The 14,176-nt window shown below is 43.4% G+C and overlaps 1 protein-coding gene across 1 annotated transcript in view; it reads left to right on the top strand.

The window, feature by feature from the left end:
• The window catches only part of LOC109935378, a 109,189-nt gene that overhangs the window by 66,104 nt on the left and 28,909 nt on the right, over positions 1–14,176 (top strand). The gene's annotated exons all lie outside the window — the stretch shown is intronic.

Here is a 14,176-nt window from a genome sequence, read left to right as displayed (position 1 = left end):
AATTTGTAGATATCTAAAATGCCATTAAATCTCCGATAAATGACCAATTGGAATGGCAGCCATGGATTAAGCATTACCCTTCTACGAACAGCTGGCTTTGGGAGGAGTAACATTGTCTTATATAGTAAAGCAAGTCAGCAGTAATAAGATTTACATTTGGTTCTGTAAACAACCTTTTGTTGAAAGTTTATTTGATGGTTAAGTTAGTTTCATTAGTTCTGTTCATTAAAGAATCAGGAGATTATGTGTAAATTGGAATTTCTGTCAATGACACAGTGGCAACCCAATGCAATCTAACTGCCTCGTTTAAGAAAAGGAATTGAAATATTTTGTGGGTACTAACATCATTTTGCATCCACTAGAATGTTGTCATTAGCCCCTTTTATGCTTTGCTCTGAGTATAAAATTCCCTGGCCAGTTATAATCTATAGCTCTGTTCATTAGAGAGTGTGGACTTATACCATTCTCTGGTGTTTGAGTCTGAGTGCAAATTGACGTGTGAGACTCTTAACTGTATCACTTTAAAATGGTTTCATAAATACATGTTTAAACCTGTCTCGTATAAATAAAATTGCAATACCAATTCAAAGCCGAGACTACTCTGTACCTCAAACCTACATTCAGATGTCGCGATATATCTTCCAGTAAAGTTGTAACAAACCCCACTCCAGAGACTTGAGCACAAAATCCAGGCTGATACTTCAATGCAAGAATGAATTAATGCAGCACTGTCAGAGGTGCCACCCTTCAGATGAGAGCTTAAACAAATGCCCCCCTGGTTGCCTCTCTCTCAGGTGGTGCTATTCAAAGAAACGGTGGCAAGGCGAAAAGGTATCCATGAACCACCAGTACTAAAACTGACAATCAGGTTATCCTCAGATCGCTGCCTGGGGGACACCTTGCTACACACAAATAGGCTGCTGCATTCCCTACGACGGTGACTCCACTTCAAAAGTATCCCACTGGCTGAAAACACTTTCAGAGGTCATGAGAGACAGTATTTCAGTAAGAGTTCATTTCCATCTTCCTTCCTCTGTACCAGTCTGCAAGAAGCTTGTAACACTCACTTGGATCTTGCTGTACACCCTGGGAGTCATTTATTGAGGCTACATTCCCACGGGATGAGGCCCTCCTGGGAAATGGCTGCTCAAGATATTACAAGCATTCATTTTACGGATTGGAGACTGAGGACACCAGGCTCTGAAGTCCCAAGGTACGCTGATTCACAGAATAATTTTTCCCTCAAACAAAAACCTGCAGAAGCAAGAGGCTCAAACAATCAGAAAAGGCTGAACAGGCGGGAGTTTTCACCTGAAAGGGTTAACTGGCATTGTGAGATAAGCTCCTCACAGTAAGATATATAAGATGGGAGGAGCTAACCAAGATGTTCCAGTGATCAGTGCCAGTTGCTTTCACGAAGTCCATGTAGCTAACAGTGACTCAATTAATTAGCTACTTAGTATCGTATCATAAATGTGTTTTGTTTACCAAGAGTATACCAACTTCTGTTGAAGATTTTGTAAGGGTATCAATAACTTGGACTAATCCCAGTAATTGGCATGGAAAGTAGTTGAGGTCAGGAAGAGGTCAGAATGTTTACAGGAAGAAGTCCCATGTAGTTCTCAGGGATAAAGTGATCAAAGGATAAGGGGAGTAAGCAGGAACAAGGAATTTGTTAAATGATTAACCATGAACAAATTGAGTGGAGGCACAGGCTTCAAGGACTGAAAGGCTTACTCCTGTTCCTATTTGCTATGTTTCTATAAGGAGCATTGTTGGTGGTGTAGCTGTACAAGGAACTTCAGATGATTCTAAACAGCAGAACCGCAACATGTACCATAGTAACAGAGTAGATGAGAAATATTTCCACTTAGTGAGCCCCAAGCTATCAATTATAAGTGCATCAAAGTCACTAACATATCCAAAAAAGAAATGCAGACAAATTATTCTTTACTTAAAGAGTGTTGAGAATGTGGAACTCACTACCAACAGGAATCGTTAAGACAAGTCATATAGATACATTTATGAGGAAGTTCAGTAAACACACGAGGCAGAAAGGAGCAGGATGGTGTGTTGAATGGTTGAAATGAAATGGAATGGAAAGAGACACATGAGGAGTATAAACACTAACATGAGCAGCTGGGCCAAATGGCCCTTGTGTGTGTTGTAAAATGCTATGGAATCCCATGTAAACATTGTCAAAGAGCAAAACATGAGAAAATTCTTCTTGGGAAATGAATGATTCACATGAAGAAGCAGGTGTTCTTCAACAACAGAACAGAATTTTTTACACAAAAGGGGGGCATGGAGAAGCAAGGCTTATACATGGTAGTTCATAAAATCTTAACACGAAAAGCTAAACAAAGCTTCAGGCTGTTACCCTACCCTGTTCTTGTACAGATACTCAATTCTGGAGAAATTTCACTCCGATCTCAATGTTTTAAGGAAGAAAAACACAAATTGCTGGAAAAGCTTGGCAGGTTTGGCAGCATCTGTGGAGAGAAATCAGAATTAATGTTTTGGATTGAGTAACCCTTCCCTTTTCAGACACATATTCCCCTTCCCCTCCCCTCCCTTGTTAGCCTTCTGCAAGGACTGTTCACTCAAGGACACCTTGATTCCCTCCTCCTCCATTCCTAACACCTCCCCACAGCCCCACGGCATCTTCCCCTCCAACCACAGAAAGTGTAACACCTGTCTGTTTACTTCCTCTCTCTTCAGTATCCAAGGGCTCAAAAACACCGCCCAGCTGAAGCAGTACTTTACCTGCACTTCACATTCTCCACTCACTCACCCTAATCTATACCTATCTGCAATCTCTCTGAGTCTCCTTCACAACATGCTTTCCTACCCATCTTGGTGGATCTTGTGAATTTAGATCAAAAGCTGTGCTCCTCTCAACTCATTGTTGCACTTTATTTCAAGATTTGGGGTTTCAACTCATGCCTCCAGAACATTCACTCAGAAAATAGGATTATGGGCTCAATGACATAACCACTGTATCATACAAACCCTCACTTTTCAGTCTCACGAGGAATGTTGGATAGTGATTGGAGGGTGAACACTATGGATAGCCATCACCACCATCAGAAATTGAGAATCTTAGCCCAACGTGGCTCACCATATTCAAACACTGGCATCCCCTCCTGGTACAAAACGTGCATGTTGTACATTCTGCAGACTGGCATTCAACTTCCATACTTTGCTCCTAAAAACATTAAACAACTATTCTGTTATGTCTGACCAGTCTGTATGTCAGCACTCCATCTTAGCTTGAATCACTTAATTGTGACCGCTGACTCTCCTTATCAACCGTCTGCATATTCAGAAATGATTTTCGAGGGTAGTACTGAAATATTTTCTATTTGTGGTTACAAGAACACTTTTCAGCTGTCTGAGAGAGCAGCAGTCACAGTTTCCTGTTACTTGATTTTATCTGAAAAACTGTGAATGTTTGAACAGACGATCAGTTTGTCTGGTCTCTGTTAAACCACCCCATATCAGGTTGGATCTTAACCTATGTTTCTGTTTTATGATGTGTGTTTTCTCTACCCCCACTGTTCCCATTGCCCCTCGATTCCTTTTTGACTCATTCCTTTCCAATGATTATGAGGCCTCCAGTCACGATTAGGGTTGGGCCATTAAGGATGTCTCTCTCTCTCAAGTAAATAAAAGAGTTTGTTGGAAATTCTGTGACTGGGCAATCATCAGTTATAGGCAAAACAGTGTTCCTGTACAGCATTAAAAGGATACAGAACAGCCTAAAGAAGCGTTCTTTCAGCAGTCCATGATAAAAACCCAAGTCCTAAGCTTCATGATAGTGTAACCCATGACAACTGAACAACCAAAGGTAGTATCAGTAATGACTGACCAAACCAGAACACAACAAAAGGCTTTTTGATAACAAGGTGTGGAGCTGGATGAGCACAGCAGGCCAGGAAGCATCAGAGGAGCGTCCAGACCCAAAACATCAGCTTTCCTGCTCCTCTGATGCTGCCTGGCCTGCTGTGTTCATCTAGCTCCACACCTTGTTATCTCAGACTCCAGCATCGGCAGTTCCTAATAACCCCAAAGGTTTCTTGAACTCTCTTTACATCTGTTTACAGGATGTGGGCATTACTGGCTAGACCAGCATTCAGTTCCTTATTGCTGTTGAGAAAATGGCGGCGAGGTGTCCTTGAACTCCTACAGTCCATGAGGTGTGGGAGCATCCATAGTTCTATTACAGAGGGAATTCCAGGATGATGACCCAGCGACACTGAAGGAGCGGTGATATATAATTCCAAGTCAGGATGGAGAGTGCTTGGAGAGGACCTTGGAGGTGGTGGTGTTCCCATGTATCTGCTGCCCTTGTCCTTTGAGATGGCAGAGAGCATGGGTTTGAAAGGTGCTGTCGGAGGAACCTTGGTGAATGGAGTTTATAGAGGAAAGAATTAAGAGTGAGAAGGTGATGACTGTAAAGTAAATACTGTTACTGTCTTCATGATTGCTGCACTTAAAGAAGCAGCTGTCAGAGGTGATTCAACCTTCCTGTTTTAAACTTTAGTCTGTGTGTTTCACAGACTGCCGGGTGTGCTTCAGCTTGTTATAATCTACAAATAAACATTTTTAGGGCTGAATTTAACCATATTTTAGCAAAATGACTTTTGTGTTGAGTTAAGGCTTTTCTCTGCAAGGCCTAGAAAATTTTCTCACACTATGAACCTGATTTGCCTCATTAACTCCCTGTCACACACTATGGCTCCCCTTTCATCCGATGCCAGCAGGATTGTCCCATTCACGGTCACTGGAAGGAACCCCCGGAACATCCTGGAATATTTAAAAGCCTGTTGCACACCCGGTCAAGCATGGTCAGTCTGTAGCTGCACTCCCCTGTTCATGACATTTGCCACAGGCGTGGCAGACAAGGGGTAACTGGCTCCCTGCTTTGCAAACAGGGACTGGAGGTCCTGGTGGATGGACTGGAGCAGAAGAGGGACATCGTCCTCATACAGGAGAACCAGAGGAGGCCATGACACCTGACCCTGCCAGCCTGGGCCAATGTTGCCACCCAGATCACTGCAGCCTCAGCATTTGGAGGACTACGGGAGGAAGGTTAATGATCTTCTTCATTTCACCAGTGTAGGTGGCATCATCTTCTTGTTGATACCTCAACTTCACTCTATCTCTGTTACCGCACCCACCTCGCAACAAGGCTAATGTTCTACTCTCACTGTTGCCTGCAACATCTTCTCTCATTCACTCTCACTCACCCAATTCTCCCACACCACTGGGCCTGCAGGGCCAATGCACTGCCTACTCACTTGGCACACCTCACCCCCTTTCTCCCACCCCCTTTCCCCCACCCACTTTCTCCCACTCCCTTTCCCCCACCAACTTTCTCCCACCCTTTCCCCCCAACTTTCTCCCACCCCCCTTCCCCCACCTGCACTAACAGATTAACAGTTGTGCGACCCACTACCATCAGAGTCAATCCCTCCCGTCTCTTATTCCAGCAGAAATCACGCCTCAAAAGGGCAAAATTAACCAGCGCTGGTGGTGGAGGGGATCCTGACCCTGACCACCCCAAGCAGCTGAATGACCATGCCCAAGACCTTGGAATGATATCGGAGACAATCCTTGACTTACTGTGCCGGGAGCCCCTGAGTGATGGGGGTCTCCCTAAACTTCATTGAGCACCACTCGCCTTAGACATTGAGAGGTAGCTGTTTACTTGGATGCCACACAGTGTGTTTTCTGCAGAAGCTGCTGACACATGGTGTAACTGTGAGATTGATGTGGCACGGTGCCATCCAGCAACATGAGGACTGCTACAAGCTTCATAAGTTGCCTGACTTTATGTCTGTGCTAAACAGCGAGGGAAGGCCATAGTGCTGTGAGCCTTTGAACTCTGGTTGAGGTGTCAAAACACAAAAAGGCAAAAAGCAAGGCAAACAATGCTGTGACCATCCGAGTAGGCACAATGTGGGTGAGCACTAAGAGCAAGTGAGCAGCTCTGAGATGCAGCCTGGTCCAGCCCATGAGCCAATTGTAACGCAGAGCCCTTGCAGTAGCATTGCAGTGTTATTTGCCAGTGTGCTCCAAAATGCAGCATTACAGTGCAGACGTGTACTGTAAGGGCACCGTAAGTGCATTGGAGATGTGCCAGGATGATGTGGAGAGACTAGAACATGTTGAATGTTAAGATCAGAGGGTGTGGGGTGTTTGTGGTTGTTGCCTATGGTGTGTGGCTGAGATATTGATGCCGCGTGTGTCCAAGACAGAGCTTCAGAGGAGCAAGTGTTGAGGTGTAGTTACCAGGGACCTGCGCAGAATTTCACTTTGGGAATTCTCAGCATCCGGTTTTTATCTGGCAGGTTGTAGAAAAGGTACCTGCTTATTAATGAAACAAAGTTAAATAATAATGAGCGCAATAATGAATAATGTTCTCAGTTAATTGACCTCAAGCTGCTCCTTAGTGAGAATCTCATCTCCAGGTGCTGAACTATGTTGGAAAATACAAATTGTTGCTCCTTACATCAAGAAACTCGACTTCTCACACAAATCTTCCAGATTTCTCACCACAGCCCATGTCATTCAGGATCAGGGAAGATTCCGCCCTTTCTATTGGAATATGACAAGTACTGTTACTGCCCATTATAAACATGGACAAGTTATTGCTCAGATATAAATTGTTGCTGCCCACATGTAAAGTACTGTTAATATCTATATGTAAGATGCACTGATTCTGTCTGGTAAACTGTTACTGTCCATGTGAAAGGTAATCTCTTCTTTCACAGTAAAGTTCGTGTTGCAGTGCATGAAGGAACTTCCTCCATTGCAGTGGCTGTTCATATAGATGATGTAAAGTGTGTAAAAATATTGAGGTTGGTGCTCAGAATCACGCAGCGTGTGAGAGAGTCTTGCTGAAGCATTTGCCCTGGTGACAGTGTGGTTGGGAAGTCATGAGATTAGGAACATCGTGTCTAATCCTGGGTGAGTACAAGGGATCAGATGGTGTTAGCTGTCTCGGTACTTTTATGTTCAATTTAACTACAACAGAAACTGTATATTTGTGAAATTTAAACAGATGGAAGGAATAGATGTCCAGGCAGGAATGCTGATGTGTGTTTCAGTTCAGTTCTGTTCGCTCACAGAATAGAGTGTGCATTTCGTGTTAGAAGTATGACAGTGTAAGAAGTTTGGAGGTGATGAGTTTACAAAGAACAAGAAGAAGAAATAACAGTACGGCACAGGAACAGACCATTCGACCCAACAAGACTGCCAACACATGATGCCTTTTTAAACTAAAAACCTTTTCTACATTTGCAGTCCCTCTGTTTTCTGCCTATTCATGTATCTGCCAAAATACCTCTTAAACATTTCTATTGTATCTGCCTCCACCACCTCCTCTGGCAGCACATTCCAGGCACTTACCACCCTCTGTGTAAAAAATGTACCTCTCACATCTCCTTTAAACTTTCCCTCTTTTACTTCAAACTGGTGTCCCCCAGTTATTGACATTTCTATGCTGGGAAAGAGACTCTGACAAGTGAATCTATCCTTGCCTCTCATAATTTTATAAACTTCTATCAAATTGTACCTCATCCTTTAACGTTCAAAGTGAAAACAAACCAAGTTTGTCCAATCTCTCCTCATCACTAATAACCTCCAAACCAGGAAACATCCTGGTTAACCTTTCCTCCACATTTTCTCCAAAGCCTCCACATCCTTCTGGTGTCGCGACCAGGACTGTACACCATTTTCCAATTTGGAGGATAAATGCTACCCTTGATGGTTTGGGCTGAATGGCCTCTTTCTGTGCTGTAGATTCTGTTTTGATTCAGTGAAATTTGAGGAAAAACTGCCCAGTGTAAAACTGACAGGACAGCAAAGATTACAATCAGCAGTAGTTAAACACACACAAGGCAACCTCTAATAATAACAGGACTTCTCCTGATGATGGGGTGGCGTTCTGAAAGTTTGTGATTTCAAACAAACCTGTTGGACTGTAACCTGGTGTTGTCTGACTTCTGAGTTATGTGAGCAGAGAAAGTCACACAAATCATTATAGCCATTGCTGGAGATATAAATACAGCTTTGTGGAATTCATGCTAATCTTTTTGATCGTTTTAACCTATGTCTAACACCAGAGAACTGGAGATATAGAGGCACATGACACTGTTCCATTACCTCAAAGGACAGCGTATGAAGTTAGCCTTGATGTACTATCATCTGGCCTGTGTGTGTGAAATGAGTCTGTATAGGCTCGATCCAAATCTCACTTTACATCTGAAATTCATTACTGGTTGGCATGATGGATGCTGAAACAAAAATATAGATTGTTGGAAAAGCTCAGCAGGTCTGGGAGCATCTATGGCGAGAAATCAGAGTTAACATTTCGGGTTGAGTGACCCTTCCTCAAATGGATGCTGAACCTTGCAATTTTTGAGGGTGTAGGGCTGGTTATTGGCCAGGGCACTGACCTCATCGTATGGAAGAGAAACGACTTTGAGATATTGCTTTGACTATGTGACCTCCCAGACAAACTTTGCAAATGTGAGTCAGCCGGAGAGATGTGCGGGTTCATTTCTTTCCCTGTGTACATCCTGGTGCGTGAGGGGTTGTTCAGACTTGTTCTTCTCACAGGAGACATATAGCTATGGGGATGACCATGGATGGGAGGGGGGGTTATTAAGGGTCAGCAGCAGGACAGGAAATTATCTTCTCCTGGTGTTCCAGATATCTTAAGTGTAGGAACAAAAACAAAGTTGCTGGAAAAGCTCAGCAGGTCTGGCAGCATCTGTGAAGGAGAAACAGAGTTAACGTTTCGGGTCTGATGACCCTTCCTCAGAACTCAGAGTGTTCTGTGTTCTGAGGAAGGGTCACCCAACCCGAAACGTTAACTCTGTTTTCTCCTCCACAGATGCTGCCAGACCTGCTGAGCTTTTCCAGCAACTTTGTTTTTGTTCCTGATTTACAGCATCCGCAGTTCTTTTGGTTTTTATCTCAAGTGTAGGGCTGGCCTGATCAACTAGTCACCCTTTTCCACTGACTGTTATCAAACTATGTTTCAGATTCACCAGCTCTTCCCCTCTCCCTACCTCTCCCTCACCTTTCATGGTTTGCATTGAGTTGAACGGGCTTTGCACGTAAATTATTCAGTTGGAAACACGGGTGATTTACCATTGTCAGTTAACAGCTAACCAAAGAATACCGTGGGCAAATATGGTGAAGGGAAAAAGAAAATTTAGTTGTGTGTCAGAGCACTTCTGAATAGAGAAGAAAACTTAAAATCCACCGTGATCAGTTGTGAATTTGCAATAAAATAATAACTAATATAAAATAATAACAGTAAAATACACTAATAACTATAATTAGAAAAACCAACCCCCCACAACCAGTCACTCAATAGGATAACAAGATTGAAAACTTCCCCCAGTGGTCTTTGTTTTAACATTGCAACACAACTGCTTGGAGATAGCAAGAACTGCAGATACTGGAGTCAGAGTCGAACACAGTGTGGAGCTAGAGGAACACAGCAGGTCAGGCAGCGACAGAGGAGCAGGAAAGCTGATGTTTTTGCATTGCAATCAACGTTGTCAACATGAAACTCAGTGACCGTTTTGTCTTTGGAAGACAGTCACACTAATTCGTCATTGCTAATCAATCCTGGGCTCTGCTTCTGGTTTATCTTCTGGAAATTACTAAGAGGCTCTTTTCGTGTTCAGTTTGCAAATGTGTGAGACAGATATTGCAAGATCAGGTCTGGTGGTTGTCTTATCTTTCATTCTTCCCCTCATTTAAGAGCATACTAACTAGGAGGAGTAGGCAATTCAGCCCCTCGAGCCTGTTCTGTCATTTAATTACGATCATGATTGCTCTCATCTCAGCCTCAATTCCACTTTCCTGCCCATTCCCCATAACTCTTTAACCCATTACTAATTGAAAATCTACGGCCTCCCGAAATTTATTCAGTGCCCTGCCATTGACCGTACTCTGGGTAGTGAATTCCACAGATCCATGATCCCCTGAGAGAGGACATTCCTCCTCATCTCTATTTTAAAACTGCCACCCTTTTGCCTAAAGATATGACCCCTCAGACTGGATGGCCCCACAAGGAAGAATATGGATTCTACGTCTACATTTTCAATCCCCTTTAAGATCTTATGTACCTCAATTAGATCTCCTCTTCTTCTTCTAAAGTCTCACGCATATAGGCCTAGACTCCTCAATATCTCCGAATATGACAAGCCTTTCATCTCTCAAATTAATCTAGTGAACGTTCTGTGAACTGACTCCAATGCAATTACATCTGTCTCTGGGAAGTTTCACTAAATCTGGGTCAGCCTTCACCCTGTATGAAGCAATGATTATATCAGTGAAAGCTCTCCAAATTGGTCAAGCTTCTCGTCATGCTTGGCTTCAGTTGAGTCAATAGTTCAGACTTTATGATCAGTTCTTTGAGTTTTCCCTAAAAGTTGGTAGAGAAGGTCGTCAGCAGAAGTCCCAAATTCTACAGTCGCTCTGAGAAATGGACTGTAACACCAGAGGTGTTGGTGTATGTCTTCTGCAACTGGGTTTGTGGCACATTGTGAGGGCCAATTGACAGCAAATCCACACAACTTGTGATAAGACATTTAGTTTGAGTACTGGTTAAGGTATGGAATGCACCGCCAGGAAGTGTGGTGGAGGCAGGTATAATTGTGGCCATTAAACGATTAGTTGAGTCGAAACAATGTGCAAGAGTTTAGAATTGGGAGAGATTGACATGAGGCAATGATGCTCATTTGAAGACCCAGTGCAGGCTCGATGGGTTGACAAGCCTCCTACTGCACCATAAAAATTCTGTGATTCTGTGATGAGAATGTCTAATGCTAACAAGTTGGGGAAAAGTCTGAAACTTCAACATTGATGTTTTCAAGATTTTCTGTGTCTAAATGAAAGGAGCTGATCAATTTCTAGTGTGAAACAGTACACAGCACCAGCTTGTGTATATATCACACCCTTGACATAATGAGCTGTCCCAAGATACTTCACAAGTAACTTGTCTTGCCACGAGGCTTGTTGCTCTGTTTCTATTCTGCACATTGATCCGATGGCTATCCTCAATCCTCTGGTACTTTGTGGTCTGTAATGGCGTCCCCTCACCTCTGAGTGGCTGTTACATGATCTAGTAAGTTCTGCAAACTCTCTTGTTCACTCTATTGTACCTAATACAGTCCTCTGTAAGTACATCTCTCATTGGTACAGACTATTCCATCCTTTCTCAACAGCAACTCAATTGTGACTGCAGATGTTTCCATAACATGATGAGAAACATCTCAACATCATATCCATTCTCATTATGCTCCAACAGGACAGCACTCAAAGTCAAACTGACACTGAGGCCCAAAATGAAATGTCAGGACAAGCAGCTAAATATTTCACCACAGGGATACCTTTTCGGCTGTTTGTTAAATCAGGAGTCATAGGTTTAGGGAGGGAATTGAAGAACTAAGGGTGTAGACTCCTCTCAGTGCAGTCACTGAGGGTGGAGTGTAAGAATACGGAGATGCTCAATTATCACATGTAGGAGGATCACAGATTTCAAGAGTTTATAGGCTTGGAGAAGGTTTAGAGAGGAATGGAAGGAGCCCTAGAGTGATTTACCCAGGAGGAAGTCGATGCAGAACAACAAGAAATGGGGCAATTACTGAATAGAATTTGATGTGAATTTTTTTTTTCAAATATATGAAGTTTTCTTTTACTCCCAGTGATCTGCTTCAGCAATGGATGCTCTTCAGGGAGAATCAAAGCCAAGAAGTGTGAGGAAGGATTCAAACCTACAGCAAACGGGATGTGCATTGGTGAGTTATAGAATGGTGTCTGGTTTTTGCTCCCTTCTTCTTCTGATATATATCCAATAATGGCCACTAGACAGCAAGAGGGCTTTTAAACTCAATTTGATTTACAATATCAAAATTTATATCTGATACCAAATTGGAAGGCGGCACGGTGGCACAGTGGTTAGCACTGCAGCCTCACAGCGCCAGGGACCCGGGTTTGATTCCACCCTCGGGCGACTGTCTGTGTGGAGTTTGCACGTTCTCCCTGTGTGTGCATGGGAATGCTCCGGGTGCTCCGGTTTCCTCCCACAGTCTAAAGATGTGCAGGGTAGTTGGATTGGCCATACTAAATTGCCCGTAGTGTTTAGGGAGGTGTAGATTAGGTGGGTTATAGGGGGATGGGTCTGGGTAGGATGCTCTGAGGTTTGGTGTGGACTTGTTGGGCCAAAGGGCCTGTTTCCACACTGTAGGGATTCTATGAGCAAATAAGGTGGGCCAGTTATGTTGAGTTCAAAAACAAACTTTTGGAGTGAAATTTGCTGAGGTGTAAGGTGACTCATTTTGCTTAGTGGAACAAAGAGGTTCCTGAACTCTTGCAAGTGGGTGGTGCCCCTGCCACTGAGCAAGTAGCTCTGGGTGTGAGCCCTGCAATCAGGGGAACCATTGAAAGCGGCAGCACCAATGATGGGTTTTGTGTCTTTGAAACTAAATGGAATTCCCTCTTTCATGTTGTGAAGTGGATGGAGCAGATGAGCCCCAGGGCTCAAAAGCCCTACTCACCGCCATCTATGTCCCTTAGTCTAGTATGCCCTTTTGAAATCAGCCAGTTCTGTTTGTATTGTGCTACCAAGCTACCCTTGGTGATTGATATGAAGTATCCCACCCAGAATGCGTCTGTGCCTTTGTCACCCTCAGTGTTTCCTCTAAGTGGTGGTCAATATGGAAAAATCAATGATTCATCAGCCAGAGGTGGGGAGGAGGGTACGTGATAATTCTCAGGGCAATTCTGTCCCAACAATATACAACTGTGCTGCCACCTCTGTTGGGCCTTTCCTGCCAATGGGGACAGGACATACCCAGAGATAGTGGTGATGGTGGGCTCTGGGACATGGTCTATAAGGTACAATTCCTTGAGTATGACATTGACTGCACAGTGGATGAATAGCTTGCTATGTGGCTTCAGGAGACAATTAGGAGTCAATCACATTGGAGTCATATGTAGACCAGACAAGGTAAGCATCAAATTTCCTTCCCTAAAGGACAGGACTTTCACACTGAGTGGAATCTCTGACCTTGTGATGATACTATGGCTTTAAGAGGTATATTCTACCCTTTCATTTTTTTTGCGAAGAGAGGTTGTGACAGATGTACCAAGCCGTCTGTTCCAAGCCAATAAAGTAAACAGTTTGTGAGGCCTTGGTTTTTTTTTGAAAAGTTTGAACAATAGAAGCAGCATGAATTAATGGAGTCAGGCTCCCAAAGAAAGAGGGTTTTTAGTTTAGCTTTCAGTAGTTGCTGGGGTTTTGAAGCTGGTTGTGGAAGCTGCTATATCTTTCTCTCTGTTACAACTAAAAGCTGGAGTTCTCTCTGCTGTCAGAATAACAAGTGGGACAATCAATTTTCCTGAATGTGCCTTTGACATATCAAAATATATCCCGAAAACAGCACCTTACAATGGCCTTTAAATGTGATAAAAGTTAGGGTCTAGGCTATCTCCTATTTGCAAGGGACCTATCTGGTCCCTGACAGTGTACCTAAGTACCTGACTGTACTGTGGCGTCACTTTCATCAGCAGGCTGAAGCGATTGAAAACAAAGGCTCACCACCACTTCCTTGAGGGTAATTTGCACTGGCCAATCAATGCCAGCAATGCTCATAGCTCAAGATGAATGTAAAAGTTCTGCAACTTTCAGAATGTTCAATTTCAATGCAGCATGTTCCTTGGACACCCCCTAGTGTTCCCAGCTGAGGTACAATCCAGAGGGAGAACTTAAAATGATCTCATTCCATCCGTACCTTACAGAAAAATCAGTTCAGAAATGCCAATTCCCTCTTGAATACCAACAGACAGTAAAATCCACCGGCTAACATGAGAATCTTCAATTCCCAAAAGGTAAAGGAAATCTTTTAACCCTGTTCGTCATTTTCCAGATAAAGATGAGTGCGATCATTCTGGAGCTATTTTTAATCGGGGGTGCGGTGTCAACACAGAATGCCACAATACACACGGGAGTTTCTATTGTACATGTCAGAAAGGATTCGTCAGCATCTCAGGAGAAACTAACTTTACCACCATGACATACTGCCGAGGTAAAGAAGCTTGTTACATTATATAACTGAGACAACAAGGTGCAGAGCTGGATGAACAC

Source organism: Rhincodon typus, chromosome 38 (assembly GCF_021869965.1).
Source record: "Rhincodon typus isolate 14 chromosome 38, sRhiTyp1.1, whole genome shotgun sequence".
Lineage (NCBI taxonomy): Eukaryota > Metazoa > Chordata > Chondrichthyes > Orectolobiformes > Rhincodontidae > Rhincodon > Rhincodon typus.
The sequence above is the reverse complement of the archived record's forward strand: the minus strand, read 5'-3'. Positions and strand labels throughout refer to the sequence as shown.